This window comes from Ambystoma mexicanum, chromosome 2p (assembly GCF_040938575.1).
Source record: "Ambystoma mexicanum isolate Mex_15411 chromosome 2p, UKY_AmexF1_1, whole genome shotgun sequence".
Taxonomy (NCBI): domain Eukaryota; kingdom Metazoa; phylum Chordata; class Amphibia; order Caudata; family Ambystomatidae; genus Ambystoma; species Ambystoma mexicanum.
Genome location: NC_090923.1, coordinates 923,510,205 through 923,526,648, shown reverse-complemented (window position 1 = coordinate 923,526,648; position 16,444 = coordinate 923,510,205). Strand labels below are relative to the sequence as shown.

Below are 16,444 nucleotides of genomic sequence, written 5' to 3'. Positions count from 1 at the left end.
GATGCACACCCCTTGCCTCGAACAGATGAGCTGGTGGATACTTTGGGTGCCTCCAAGTACCTCAGCACGTTTGACCTCACTGCTGGCTATTGGCAAATAGCTTGAGCAGAACATGCCAAGGAGAAGAGAGCATTTTCTACTCCAGACGGCCTTTACCAATTCCGGGTAATGCCGTTCGGGTTGAAGAATGCACCTGCCACTTTCCAGAGGCTTGTGAATCATGTGTTGAATGGGTTGGACGAATTCTGTCTTGCATATCTGGACGATATAGCAGTTTTCAGTGCCACCTGGGAAGACCATGTGAAACACCTCGGGATTGTGCTCCAGGCTCTTCAGAAAGCACACCTGACCATAAAGGCTAGTAAATGCCAGATTGGACAAGGCTCAGTGGTTTACCTTGGACATGAAGTAGGTGGAGGGAGGAGACAGCCTCTTCCCAGTAAAGTACAAGCAGTACAAGACTGGCCTACCCCCACTACGCAAACCCAAGTGAGAGTCTTCTTAGGACTCACGGGGTATTACCGCAATTTTGTGGCAGACTATGGCACCATAGCTGCCCCTCTGACTGCCCTCACAACTCCGAAGAAACCCAAGAATGTAACTTGGACCGAAGAGTGTGAGAAGGCCTTCAATGGCTTAAAAGACTCCTTGTGCCAGGCCCCTGTCCTCAGGGCCCCTGATTATCAAAGACCTTTTATCGTGCAGACGGACGCCTCTGACACTGGGATAGGAGCTGTACTATCACAAGTAAATGAGAAGGGTAAGGAACACCTTATTGGTTTTATTAGCTGCCAGCTTAAGGACAGAGAGCTCAGATGGTCCACGGTAGAGAAAGAATGTTTCTCTGTTGTGTGGGCCCTAAGGAAGCGGAGGCCCTACCTCTATGGGACCCACTTCACTGTGCAAACTGACCATAAGCCCTTAAAATGGCTAATGAACATGAAGGGGGAGAATCCAAATTTGCTTAGGTGGGCCATAAGTCTACAAGGCTTCAACTTCACTATTGAGCATAGGCCAGGTGTCCAACATAGCAATGCTGATGGGTTATCCAGAATGTTTGACCGACCTGAACAAGAGACTCATCCAGGGGTGGATTAGTTCCCCCTGTCCATAGTCTGGGAGGGGCGAGTGTTAGGAAAGATTTCGTAATTGTAGGTAATTTTCCTTCCATGTGGCAACCCCTAAACTTTTTGCTGTTGTTTTTCACCTTGTTCTTGACTTTGCCAGAGAAGTGCAGCCTTCTGCCGCACTCCTCTGGGCTTTCGCTCCTTTCTTATGGGGAAACTGACATGCCCTTAAGACAGTCAGTACCGGGGAACGCTGTTTCCCGTAGTTTCTTTTATCATGTTGCGGCTTTCGTGCAACATGACACAAGAGGGCACTGTAAGCTAAGTTACAGCTCTCTTGGGTCTCTAGCCTTCTACAGGCCCTAGATACTCGTTGAGGATTGTATCTGATTGGTGAAAGTGATTCAGGGACGGGAATGGTGGCAGCGATCGTTTCTTGTGTTTTGAGCTCCTTTTGGCGTTCTAAGCGCGTTTCTCGCGCTTCACCCAAAATGGTGGCCTGGCTCCCAAAATGGCCAGACCACGAGGCTCCTTTGTCCTGTCCGCTGACCGTCTTGCTCCCTTCACCTTCCCCAGGTCGAGCCGACCCGGGGCCTTCCTTATTTGGGCATGTACTTTCCCGCGAAACATGGATGCTTTCGCGGGCTTCTACATGTCTTGTGTGTGCCTCCAGGATGTGTGCTGGGATGTCTGGTCCCAATACACATCCTGGGTGCCAGAGAGTCTAGGGTGGTGTGAATGCCGGGGACCACCATGGTCCGTGATTGGTCCACGAATGGTGTGGGTGTTGATGAGCGGATCTCCCATTGGGTCCCCTCCGTTTTGGCGCGAAGGGAACCGTGGATAAGAGGGGGCTGGAAACACCACTACCATGTCGATCTCCTGAGTTCTCACGAACGAAGGAATACAGGAGCCAAGTATCCTGCAACCAAGAGGCTGGACCGATGAATCGCTGGTGACCCGCTGAAGGACTTCTCCTCTGCACTGCTGTCGCCTTGTGAAACCCTTTTCACCTTTGATCGAACCAGAAGGCCTGTACTGGTACTTCGACCCTTGGAATAGCGGGAACAGCTATTCTCAGCATCTTCACCATCTCCTGCCAGTAAGCCTTCGGAAGCGGCTCTGGGCCATCCAGCTGACTGACCAACTTACACGGGAGTCTTGCTCTGTAACCGCGGCCAGGTTGTGTAGTATTTCGAGTCCTTGTCACTCTCACACGCTTCGTACACTTGGCGTTCCCAGGTCTGAAGTGAGTAGTGTACATTTGGCTCAGATACACACGGCCGCTCCGTTGCCCTGCTGTGGTAACAAACTGTGCGGGTTTCTTCGATTGGGACGTCTTTTTACTCAACACGACGACGAGGCGTTCCCTGCTCTTCTGAACCTGCCAGCTGCTGAAACTGACGCGGAGAAGCCTGGGTCTGCTTGCATCGGGGACCGGTGAGTAGCATAGCTAGGATCTGGTCGCCCTCCTGCAGGAGCCCATTGCTTTTCGCCGCTGTGTCAAACAGCACCCTTTCCCGTACTCGCGCTCTGCTTCTGCCCACTGTGGAGGCTGCGCTTGAGTCACGGAACTTGTTCTTCTTCTTTTGTGCACTAAACTGAACTGCCTGATTTCCCTCGAAGAGCTTCTCCTTTTGCCCGTTGGCACCAGCGCGTGCAGGTACTTTTGAGCACAAGGCTCCACTCTTTGCAGGGCTCGGACTTCCTTCTAGTTAGGTGCCTCTGAAGGCGAACTGGGTCTAAGCATTATTTCGCACTGCCTGTCTTCCTCCCCTTTTAGGTGGACTACCCATTTCGTGCATCTAACGCTTGAGACTGTCGAATTTGTATATATATTGTGTTGATATGGTATGTGTTGGTTTACTATCGTTATATTGTGATTTTCTCGCTACGATCATTGTTTTAAAGGCCTTGGAATAAATGTGTATATATTTTTAATATAACAACTGTTTGGAGTAGTTTGTAAGTGATCTTGCTTTGTGTGCTCATTGCGGGCTTTCAGTCACCCTCACCCCTCTTGAGACCTAGTCTTGACCGCCGCGATCGCTACCTTGATTGGTCTGGCTCATCCAGAGGTTACCCTGTTCCAAGTAATTAGGTTGGCCTTCTGAACTTCTGCGCCACCAGGACAGAGTTCAGAAATCCGTCTTAACATCATCCGAGGAGCATCACAGCAGAAACACCAAGACTAATCAGCCCTGTTATCAACCTACTAGACCGCTTCAATGAAGAAGCAGCTGTCACCGTTCTTCATCCTGCCGACATCAATGCGGAAACTCCACGAACAGACAATTACAAACTCAAGCAACAAATAACCTCAAAACAAAATCTCACCCAGAGAATCCACTGTAATTTAATAAATGCTAGGTCAATGTCCAAACACTCAACGGAAATATACGACCTCCTGTCAGAAGGAGGCATAGACATCCTATTTGTAACCAAAACATGGCTAGACGACAACTACAAGATCACCCTCAACAACTGCCTGCCTGAAGACTTCAAATGCATCCAAACAAACAGAAAATCCAAAAGAGGGGGGGGGGGCTAGCGATCATCCACAAGGAACAACTGGCCATCGAAATGAAAGATCCACTAAACATCGATAAATGCGAATCCTTAATACTACGACTTTTAGCAAACCCCAAAACCCACCTGAAATTCATACTGATATACAGACCACCAACCTACGATGCGACTTTCGTAGACGCTTTCACGGAAGCAATCACCACCCTAGCCATCAAGTACAATCATCTGATCATCCTCGGAGATTTCAACATCTGGTTCAACGAAGAAACCACAACCACACAAACATCCTTAACCGCCCAACTAGCAGCCATGAACCTTCAACAACAAGTCAAAGGAGCAACCCACTCAGCAGGGCACACACTTGACACAATCTTCGCCAACAAGGATCGACCACCTCATTATTCCGTTCATAAACACAACGGCCGCTCCGACAAAAAAGCAACAAGAAAAGCAACCCATCATGATGAAAAGAAATTGGAGAACCATTAAAAACTCCAACCTAACCGAGCTCCTAGAACTCAGCAAACCACAAGCATCAACCGTGGAAGAAGCAGACTTAGACAAAAAAAAGTTGCCCTACTTCATACCTGGATTGCAACAACCCTGGACGACATTGCCAAAGAAAAGCCCTCCACCCCATCACGCAAGAAAACTACAGCAAAATGGTTCACCCCACTACTCAAAGCCATGAAAAGGAAAAACTGAAAACTAGAATCAGAATGGAGGAACAACAACACCACCGCAAACAAATTGAAATTCCTACAACAGATCCGCGCATATAAAAAGGAAATACAAAAAGCAAAGAGGAAACATTATGACAACCGAATCTTCAGAGCACCAAACGCTCAAAAAGAACTATTCAAAATCATAAACGAAATTAAAAACCCACCGGCCTGCAACAACACGCCAATACCATCGACGAAACTTTGCGAGGACCTCGGAGACCACTTCAAAAACACAATAACCTCCATCCAACACACCATACAAAACAGACCAAGCGTTCAAAGCTCAAACCCCACTGACACAGAAGAGGAACATGCAAACAAGCTATGAAACTTCCCAGAAATATCATTTGAGGCTTTGGTTAAACTGGTAAACCAAAGCAACAATTTGGGCTCTCCTGAAGACTCCTGCCCCCCGGACATATAAAAAACAATTCTCAAACAAGGAACCCCCCATGGAATACCACAGAAACCTCCTCAACCTTTCATTCTCAACAGGTAAAGTACTGCAGGCCTTCAAATCGGCATACATCAAGCCGCTACTCAAAGACAGCACAGGAGATGTAGAGGACTTATCTAACTACAGACCCATCTCCAACATACCCTACATAGCCAAACTACTAGAAACATACGTCTACCAAATAACCCAAGAATTCATAGAAGAACATTGCCTACTAGACCAGGCACAAGTTGGCTTCAGACCTATGAGAGGAACAGAATCGGCTCTCCTCTCAATATGGGCTGACCTAAAAACAAACGCAGACTCAGACAACAGCACTGCCCTGATTCTCCTTGATCTGTTTGCAGCCTTCGACACTGTCAACCATGCCATCCTCATAAAGAGATTAGAAGGACTAGGGATAACAGACATGCCCTACTATGGATCAAATCCTTCCTAACAAACAGAACAGAAACAATATGGATGAAACCTTGTAAAAACAAACCCAGAGTCTCCACGTGCGGAGTACCACAAGGATCATCCTTCTCCCCGCTTCTATTCAACATCTGCATGTACCTATTAATCAAACTCATCAAAAAACACGGCCTCACATGCTACAACTACGCCGCCGATACTCAAATAATCTTCAACATACAAGACACCCGAAAAGAAAACACTACACTAGAGAATTGCCTTCGTGACATATTGAACTGGATGAACCTCAACCATCTCAAAATCAACCCGGGCAAAACAGAGATAATGATTGTTTCAAAAAAGGAGGAGACATCAACTGCATCCCCTGGCCAAGAGAGCTCGGCCCCACACCAGAACCATCTTCAACTGTAAAAAACCTAGGGGTCCTGATGGATAACAGCCTCACTCTGGAGCCACAAGTAAACTCGGTAATCAAGAAATGTTTCTTCCTCCTGCGAGCAGCAAAAAGGATCCTACCGTTCCTGTCATTCGCCAACAAAACACTTACCATCATCGCTCTGATCATGTCCAGAGTAGACTATGCCAATAGCCTATACCTGGGCATGCCCGTACGACTTCTAAAAAAATGTGCAACGCATACAAAATGCAGCAGCCAGACTCCTCCTCATGCTACCCAGAAGAGAACACATCACACCCGTGCTAAAAATACTACACTGGCTACCACTGAAACAACAAATAAAGTTCAAGGCCATGTTCATTACACACAGAGCAATCCACAAACAAGGCGCAGAATTCCTAAGCGACAAACTACGCCTACACCAACCGACAAGAACACTAAGATCAAGCACCGACATACGCATGGAACCAAAACCCTACAACAGAAAAAAACTCGGAGGATCGTCCTTCTCTCACCAGGCACCCAAAACCTGGAATGACCTACCTAAGAATATACGGAATACAACAAACCACCTAGCATTCAGGAAACTCCTCAAATCATGGCTCTTCAAAGCGTAACCACAGCGGAGACGCACCAGAATGCCCAGACATTAAAACAATGACGAAAATAACTCCAACCTCGACCACTCTCAAATTGGACAAACACTCAAACCAAATAACCAACCACTCGACAGAGCATAAGACATCATGGAAAATAGCCACAAAGGAAGGCTGCAGAGACTGACCACATACCTAGACCCAGACGAAAGCCCCAAGTAACTCTCCCACTCGTACGTACCGGACGAACATATCCAGACCGGCAGACGCATCTGGATAGACGTTGGCCTGCGTCGCTTCTGGATAGGATTGATTGAAGGACAACATGCCCACGCCCAGAAAACGTGAATGCTAACATGTGCCACACCTAGAATTGTGAACACCGTCCTGCGTGGTGCTCAGATGGAGTTGTGAATGTTAGCATGCCCACACCTGGACGGGTCTCTAAACACTAGCCTGTGCCGCATCTGGATGGGGGTGTGAGGGTTGGCATGACCACACCTGGATGGAGTCCTAATCATTGGCCGGTGAAGCGTCTAGATTGGAATATGAAGGGCCAACAGGTGTCCCACTCAGACAGAACTACGAATGTTAGCATGGTAAAGGTCAGGTAACCCACTAACCAATATAAGCTCAAACTCTGCATACTTATCTAACTCAAAAACTCACACAACCATCTCTCGCACAACAAGCTGCACGCACTTCACAACACTGCAACAACACATAAGCCGGAACGACAGCACACGCGGACTGACTCCGATCCAATACCGCACCAAAGCTCAGCACCCGGTGTATACTGAGTTGAAGGTGCCAACAGAACACCACTCCTCTCACTATCCTACTCCCTTCTTCACCTTACTAACCCATCCCACCTTTATTGTTTACAGATCCGCCTGAGCGCCTGGGGACCAATTCCGTTGGTGATGGAGCAGGGTACAAATACCTTTAACATTTAACATTTATGTTATATAATTTGTATCGCGCTCCCGGTACCCTAGGGCTTAAGGGCACAATACCTGTATACACAGGGCAAGAATAGATGTCAGATGGTAGCAGCTGTTGAACAAGTCAGTATGGGTTTTGTGATATGCCTGTATTTCCTTTCTCGACCTTCTACACATTTTGTCGTAAGTGTGCTGGGACCATTTCGGTTTTGGCACAGTTGGTGGCGCTTGTGCCATCATAAGTTCAAAACTATTACTACAGGTAAAAGAGAAGGGAAGGTGTTTCTCAACATAGAATATGGTTGTCATGGCAACTAGCAATCCTCTGGAATGAATCTGCCGAAATACTACTTGTTTATTTAAGATGCTCTCCGCCATATTGACCGATGATAGGTTGGTTCACAATATGTGTGGCAATCATAGTTGTTGTAACATGTCACATGTCTAACTTTCATGGATGAGGCAATATAGTGATCTGTATCAGTTTGTCCTTTCTTGTCCAATCAGCCCATGAATCAGAATCACGCGGACATCACCCTGACTGAGCAATCGGAAACAATGAGAGCCGCCATAAGCACGAGGTAGGCGAGAGAGCACCACAACTCTTGTTTCATTGTTGCATCGCACAGTTGCCAAAGCAGGGGTTGGGAGGGAGCTGCTTCCCTTGTGAACCGGCTGGCCTGATGTCATTTCATCAATGAGAGCGCTGAAAGACATTACCAGACACCAGGGCCCAGGACCACGTTTCCTCCCAGGAGCAACTATGGGGTCCTGGCTGTCCCAGACCTCTTTCCGGAGAGGCAGTGCTTTGGCGGACCCTCCTTGAAGTGGCAGCTCTTATCCTGGCAACTTTGTATGGCGTAACTTTCAAGTTCTTGCTCTTTGCATTAAAATTCCTTTTTTTTTCTATGTAAATCAAAGTACAAAGATGTTCGGGAAATGCTCGAGTGTTACAAGTACGCCACGGACTGCATAGCGCGACTGCTATATTGTCTTAACAACGTTGAAGGGCGCACTTTATTCTCATAGGAAAAGTGCACAGGACTCCGTGGTAGAGGGTAAGGGACATGGTAGAATGGGTATTAGTGGCCCTGCTTCTGAGGTTGGAAAACGTGAGAGCTTGGGCAGCGCTGGCCTTTTATCTTATGTAACTCATCTTACAGATAACCGTTGGTTGAAGAAGTGGTAATAGGGTACGTGCTACGTGACATGTGTCCTACACACGGCTGCATGCCTAGTTTAGTGTTTACACAGATACGACCATATCACCCTGGCCCTCATCAAGCTTCACTGGCTCCCACTGCACACATGAATCACCTTTAAGTCTTGCTACATCATCTATAAAGCAGTCGCTCTCAAGTTACTCAGCTACCGTGCGGCTGCCAGCGCACCACCGGAAGCCAGGACATGTGCAGACTTTGGAATCCACTGCTGCAAAAAGGAAAGGACCAGAAAACAAGCCTTCTCTGTCTACGACCCAAGACTATCGAACCTCCTCAGCATCAGACTCACCCTCCCAATCCTACAATTCTGGAAAGAACTAAAGACCCGCCTCTTCAAGGAGTCTCACCTCAACACCTATGCCATAACGTCACCCATCATGCCACCTGACTCGCTAAAGGCCGCCAGCCTCCCTCTTCCCTGCCACTCGGGACGGATGTACCCCTCCCTCTGTGCCCCTCTGTATCATCCCCACCTCCGCTGTACATCTGTTCTGTTGTTACCACTGAAAAGCGCTCGTTATGCATCTGTAATGTTGTACACCTCTATAATTGTCCCGGGAGGATAGCTCAGCGGCAACATGCTCACCTTGGAAACAAGACGACATGAAACAACACAGGTTTGATCCCCGGGTCCGCACTTAGAAACCTCTGAGTATTAAGCACGTTATAAATACGCAACTATGAGACATATGGGCCTCATTACGAGTTTGGCGGCCAAACCGGGCTCCTTTACCGGGTTCCCTGAATGGGGAATTACCGGGCCATTCCGAGTTCGAAGGGCCCGGTAATTCCTCCCTCTGGTAACCCGGACCCGGGCCTTCCCCATTCCCACTTGAGCCCCCATAGGGCTCAATGGCAATGGGAGAGGGAGCTAACAACGGGCCGATTACGACCGACCCGTTGTTAGCTCGCTGGTCCCCTCGCGGGATCCGGTAACAATGCCTGGTTTTACCAGGCGTCCTTACCGGGTCGCGCGAGAGCACCTCGTAATCATGCGGAATGGTGTTAACGGGTCCGCATCCATTAGCGGATCCCGTTAACCCATTCGGCACGAGTCGTAATGAGGCCCATATTCCTGTAACAGCGCTTTGATGCCCCCAGGCTGTGTGAGCGCTTTGAAAATGCAAATAACTAAATAAAGTGCTGCAAAAAGTATTTCTTTAAGGGCTTTTAAAACGCGGTCAGTACTTTTTGCCCATATTTAATTGTAAGTGCATTGCCGCCGCTCTGTCTACCACACTTTTGAGGATTGCAGAGAAATGTATACTAAGCAAAAGCAATACCCAACAGATGCATGGCTTCCTCCCGCGCAGGCTCGTCATGGCTCCAGGCCTCCTCTCAATGCAATCAGCTGCACATTGGCATTTGCTTTCTTTTTTCCACATGTAGTTCATTAATTCAGCTCCTAAAACGTGGTTATGAAACGTGGTTCAGCGAAACTACATTTTACCCTCCAGTTGAAAAGTTCTAGAAATATTCGTCTCACTGCTTTCAAATAAGGGAGTAAATCCATTCCAGTGGGGGTTTTAGCTGGTTCTCCTCACCAAAGAATGTCATTTACAAAAAAAAAAGCAAATGCACCCCTCTGTCTCTCTCTCTCTCTCTCTCTCTCTTCTCGAACCATGGCCCCTTTCTTGCTACAATATACTCCCTCTCTCTACCACCCTTTCTACCATACCCCTATTCCTTTCTACCAGACCCCCTCTCTCACACTACCACACTCCCTCTGTTGCTATCGTAGCACTGCACTCCAACTCTCTTGCTACCACACATCCCATTTCCCACACTCCCTCTTACCATATGTCCTATCTACCTCTCTCTACTACACTCCTACCTCTTCTATACTCCCTCTCTCTACCACACTCCATATCTCTACCACCCACCCCCTCCCTCTACTGCACCTACTGTCTCACTTCAACCCTCCGTTCCTAGCTACCACACTCAGCCACTGTATCACCCCCCACGCTCTACCATACCCCCTCTTTCTGTCTACCAGATTCCCTTTCTCCTTCTAGCACCCCATCTTTCTCCATCCACTACACCCATTTTCTATCTCACCCACACTCCAGCTCCCCCTCTCTAATATACTCCCCCCTTCTACTATTAACCACCTGCCTACCACACCTCCTATCTCTACAGCATACTCTTCTCTCTACCACGGTCTCCCCACCTCACTCCCTCTCTTGCTACATTCCTTCTCTACCACACTCCCTCCGTCTATCACTCATTTTTACCAAATCTCCCTTCTCTACCACTCCCCATCTCGCTCTATTACAACGCCCCTCTGTCTACCACACATCCCTCTATATAGCACTATTTTTCTCTACCACACTCACTCCTCTCATCCACATTCCATTACTCTACAATGCTCGCCCCCTTTTATCACTCTTGCTACCATACTCCCTCTCTCTCTACCACCCCCTCTTTTTCTACTACACTCTTTCACTAATACACTCCCTCAGTCCTACTGCACCCCTTCTCTCTCTCTAGCATGCGCCCACCCTTCCACACACCCTCTCTTCAATATTGCCTCTTCCTATCTCGCCCTTCCCCCCTCTATCTCTACCTCATTCTCCCTATCTCTGCCACACATCCTGTCACTTCTTCATCTCTACCACACTCCCTCCCACTCCCCTCTATCTCTACCTCATTCTCCCTATCTCTGCCACACATCCTGTCACTTCTTCATCTCTACCACACTCCCTCCCACTACCAAACTGCCTCTCACTACACTGCCCTCTCTCTACTACACCCCAATCTCTACTGCACCCATTCTCTCCACTACCCTCTCTCTACCATACCCCTCTCACTGTACCATACGCCCTAAAGCTCTTCCACACTACTCCTGTCTGTCTGTCTGTCTGTCTCTACCACACTCCCTCTCTCTCTACCACAGTTCTTTTCTCCCTCTACTACAACCTCTCTTCCTCTAGCACTCCTTCTCCCCACCATACTCCCTCTCCCCATTACACTACCTCTCCCCCACCACACTTCCTCTCTGCCATACCACACTACCTCTCTCTTCTACACCACCTCTCACTCGCTACCACAACCCTTCTCTCTCTCTCTACCATACTCCCTCTCTGTCTAACACTCTCCCTTTCTCCATTTACCCCGTCTCTATCCCTCTAGCACACCAATTATCCCTCTATCTAGTGTACTTCCCCTCTACTATTCTCCACTGTTCCCTACCACACACCCTTTCTCTGCACCGCACTCCTCTCTTTACCATTACATCTCTACCACACTCCCTCTCTTGCTAGATTTTCTCTCCACCACTCTTTTCTCTACCACACCACCCCCTCTATAAAACCTCTCCTCTCTTTATCAGTCTGTCCCACTTTCGATCACACAGCCCTCTCTCTACCACTTTCTCTGTACCATACTCCCTCTCTCTACCGCTTTCCCTTTCTCTACAATAATCCCCGATTCTCTACCATGCTTTTTACCACACACCCACTCTATTTACACTGCACACACGTGTGTCTCTTATATACTCCCTCTCTATCAAACTGCCTCTCACTGCCAAACTCCATTTCACTACCACACGCCGTCTCTCGCTACCACACCTCTCGCTCTACTGCACCCATTGCCTCTCAACCTTTCTTCCTCACTACCACAGCATTCACTGCACCTATCCTTTATACAACTCTCCATCTCTGCATACTCCTCTATCACAGTACTGACACTCCCTCTCTCTAACACACTCCCTCTCACCACCACACTCCTTTTCTCCATGTACCACACTCTTTTTCCCCCTCTACCACACTCCTTTTCTCTCTCTACAACACTTGATCTTTTCTTCAACCACACCGATTCCTTCTCTACCACACGCTCCATCTTTCGCTACAGTTCCTCTCTCTATATCACACTCTGCCTAAGTCATTACTACAGTCACCCTCTCTTTTCTACGCTCACCCTCTCTTTACCACAACACCCTCCACCACTCTTTCTCACTACCATACTCTCTTTACCACATTGCCTTACTCCCCCTCTCTCTGCCACTCTTTTTACCACCCTCTCTGTCTAACTACCACCCTCCCTCTACTCCACCCTTCCTATCTCCCACCTGTCCTAACTGCCACCCTGCCACTCCTCCATCCTCTCTCTCCTCTGCCCTCACTCTCCACCATCCTCCCTGTCTCAGCCTCTGTCTCTGTCCACACCCTCTCTACTACATCCCCTCTCTGCCACACATCCTCTCACTCTCACAAACTCTCTCTCTGCCACACTCCTCTCTCACTGTACCATATGCCGTCTCGCTCTACCACACTCAACCCTACTCTTCCACACCCATTCTCTCTGTCTACCACATTTCATCTCTCCTACCACACTCATCACCCGCTCTCTAATAAACTCAGACCTCTCTAGTACACTCCCCCTCTGTCTACCACTCTCCCCTAACTCTCTACTGCACTGACTCGCTCTCTCTGTTATATTCCTTCATGTTTTCCTGAACACACTCTCTAAGTCTCTACCACACTTTGTCTCTCCTATTCTCTCTGCCTACCACTACCGTTACCACTCTTTCTACGCCACACACTCGCGCTCTCTTCACCCAGCAATCTCTGAACTTTGATCTATCACTCTCTCTATACCAATCTTTCTCACATCACACTCCCTCTCTCTCTTGCACCTCCCTTCCCTATTGCTCATCCCTGTAAGCAGTGTGTCACTCACCAGAAATTATTTTCATCCTCCCACACATCCACATGCATGCATCTTTTCCCCGCCGCACCCTTGTTCACATGCGCACACGCTTCATCTCTTTTAACACAGCTCATCACCGACGGTTCTATGTCACATCATCGACGGGCATTTTTACGACGGGTGTTTTTACGAATGCATTTTACCAAAAAGGGTAATCGAAAATGTTAATTTTTTAGATTTTTGGTTGTTCCCCCACACTGAAATTCACCCTCCCCCACCAATGTTTACCTGTTTCCGACCCCCCCCCCATACCCCTTATCTGCCCTTTCCACCTGTTAGCGGGCGATCCCGCCGCCCCCGTGAGCCCCCACGCCCCCGTGCACACAGAGACACACGGAGACCGATGCTGTTCGTGTGGGCTCCCCGGTGGCTCTGCTGCCGCCGGGCGACGCCCCTTTATTTATATGGCACGCGACGGAGTGAACGTCACTCCGTCGCGTGCTTGCCCTTAAAGGGGCCACGCCACACTCCTCCTTTTCCATAACAACAAACACAAAGGAGGATACAATTGTTCTGCGTTCTACAGCACACAAAACTGACTAATCACTACTTTACAGCACACACATTAGGAATCCCCCATTTATTGGCAACCACCCTGGATCCCCAGCGGTGCCTTCATCCAGTCCGGCGACCCATCGCCAACATGACCCCAGATCAGTCCGTCACATAGTCACTCAGGTGGGCAGGTTTCCCACGCCCTGTTCTCAGGGGGTACCTCCTGCCACTGTCCCTTACCGGAGTACTTGAGTCGGTTCTTCCATGAACAGGCGAGTCCATGGTGGGGACATCTCCTCCACTATCGTCGGGTAGTTCTTCGCCAGCCTCTACTCGATTCGCTCCCGGGTCACCCAGTCTCCTAAAGAAACTGGCATTTCTGGTCACCGACGATGTCCCATCTGATGCAGTCACCATAGACCCCTTCACCGCTACAACATCCAGGGGGGCGGGCTCGTATGTGAGGGAGAGCTTGCCCTGCGGATGACGGTTCCTCACTAATACCTCATCCCCTGGGGCAATGTTGGGTGGCTTCAGACCTCTTCTCATGTTCTCCGCCCGAGTTCTTGCCAGCCGATCTTCCTCCACCTGCTCATTGTCAATGATGGCGGGCTCTCGGGCCCCTACCTCAGGTACGACATCCCGAGGGCACCTCTGGAAGAGGGCCTCCGCCGGTGCTACTCCTGTCGATGAATGGGGAGTGGTTCTGTATCCCCGTAGGAATACATACAGGGCCCTCTGCAGACATTCACCCTTGCCTTGGGCGATCCGGAACACCTTGTTAAGGGTGCGCATCATGCGCTCGGCCTCCCCGTTTGCCCTGGGCCAGAGGGGTGTGACCTTCCTGTGCTGAATGCCATAGTTCTTTAAGAGTTCAGCAAAGCTCTCACCCTGATACGGTGCGCCATTGTCAGTGCACACAACCGATGGAAGGCCATGGGTGGCGAAGATCTTTTCCACGGCGATCACCACGTCACCAAACGCCAGCGACTCCACAAATTCCACCTCCGGGTATCGCGACCACTCGTCGACCATCACCAGGAAGTGCGTCCCTCTAGATGTAGAGCCGAAGTCAGCATGCACTACTTCCCATGGCTTGGTTCCCCTAGGCATTGTCTCAATGGATGGGTCCCGCTGGGCTGGGGATGCGGCCTGACACCACCGACACGAGGCCACAAACTCTTCTACCCTCCGCTCTAGCTCCGGGAACCACACCTTCTGGCGAAGCCGAGCCTTTGTTTTGGGCGCCCCTTGATGGCCCTGGTGGGCGAGAGCGATTATCTGTGGGATCTTCGTCTGTGGCACCACTATTCTGTCGCCTCTCAGCAGGAGTCCCGATTCCGAGAATGCAAGTTCTTCCCGCACCTTCCAGAGCTGTTCCAGTGCCACCCTGGCTTCGCATGTTCGACGGTCAAGCGCTTCAAGCACCGTCTTCCACGCACCTTGTTGCATGGCCAGTCTTAGAATGGCGAAGCACTCGTCATCATTCGACGCCAGCTCCAGCTCCTCCACCTGCATGGAGTTGGGGGTGGCAGACTCAACGACGAGACGAACGTGTTCATCAGCCTCCTCCGCGGACACAGACGCCCAGGCATCCCCACATGGGTGACGTGACAGATAGTCTGCGGCGTTGCTTACCCCAGGCCGATACACCAGCGACACGCCGTATTCAAGCAGGGCAAGCATCCAGCGCTCTATCCTTACTGGTGGTCTGGAGGAGGAGCCTGCCATGATGGGTAGCAGTGGTTTGTGGTCAGTGATGACAGTCACAGGACGCCCTAGAATGTATAGGCGAAAATGCCTGCAACAAGAAACAGAAAAGATATGTCCAGAGCAAAATATGTTTAGAAAAAATGTATCCAAATTTATTAAAGGTGATACAAAAATTGAAAACTAGTGAATAAATCACACAAAATTATTATACACTGATCATTTTAACATAACAGAACAGCAGCAACAATATGCCGAAAATCGGCTAAAACTTCATCACTCATACTCAACATACATAGTACATTCATACACACACAACTCATCATACCGTGGCATACATCCAAAGTACTAAAAACACAGAAAACATGCTAAGAACCAATGGGGAAGAGGAATTCATAACTAGTCCCCATAATAACACACATTATTGCGGTGTTTACAAACAATAGAAATAATTCACAAACAATCTATTGTCAGGGTGGATAGGAAGAACAGATGCAAAGATCACATCCCTGTAGAATTTTTCTCTCAACCGGTTTCGACGTGTAGTAGTGGTTAACTGAACGTCTTCCTCAGGAGGTGGGTGTTACCATTCTGATGGAAACCTAGCTGCTGCAAAAATCTATGCAGTGTAGTGTGGCCAGTCACGCGAGACAATTCAGGACTAAAACATGACCTGGAGGGCGCCCCATGCAGTTTAAGATGATCCAGCGCTGCATGTATTTGAAAAGTGAAGAGGCAGCGCAACTTAGCCTGAGCCTTCAGCGCCGTCTGCAGATGACTGCCAAACGGTTGCTGTATAATGAAATTGTCCAGCAACGAGGGAGAACAGATGGTAATCTCTTTGTTTAAAACTAGTTGTAAATTCGAAACGCTACGCATGCGTGTATGGACCTGCAAGGAGTGCCTGCAACCCCACAACACCGCCAGGGCCTCCCTCTCGATTTGCGAGTAGCGTTGTTCAGTGTCCGAGAGTGCCTTGCTCGCATAGGCTATTGGCCGAACTTCCTGCTCGCGCCCCACTTGAGTGAGGACCGCCCCCAGACCATAGGGACTGGCGTCCACGACTATTTCCGTCTGCAGGCTAGGGTCAAAGAACGCCATGGTGTCTTCTGCCGCTAGGGCACCCCGGATGTCATCAAATGCCGCCTGCTCGAGGGGCCCCCACTGCCACACGGAG

At 49.3% G+C, this 16,444-nt stretch overlaps 1 protein-coding gene and 1 long non-coding RNA gene across 2 annotated transcripts in view; both read right to left on the bottom strand.

The window, feature by feature from the left end:
* The window catches only part of LOC138565964 (mucin-2-like), a 233,662-nt gene that overhangs the window by 154,138 nt on the left and 63,080 nt on the right, over window positions 1-16,444 (bottom strand). The gene's annotated exons all lie outside the window — the stretch shown is intronic.
* Window positions 15,397-16,150, bottom strand: LOC138565963 (uncharacterized). Its single transcript, XR_011301741.1, has 2 exons — window positions 15,941-16,150; window positions 15,397-15,858 (listed from the first exon to the last, which is right to left on the bottom strand). It is a non-coding gene; the product is annotated as an uncharacterized lncRNA (long non-coding RNA).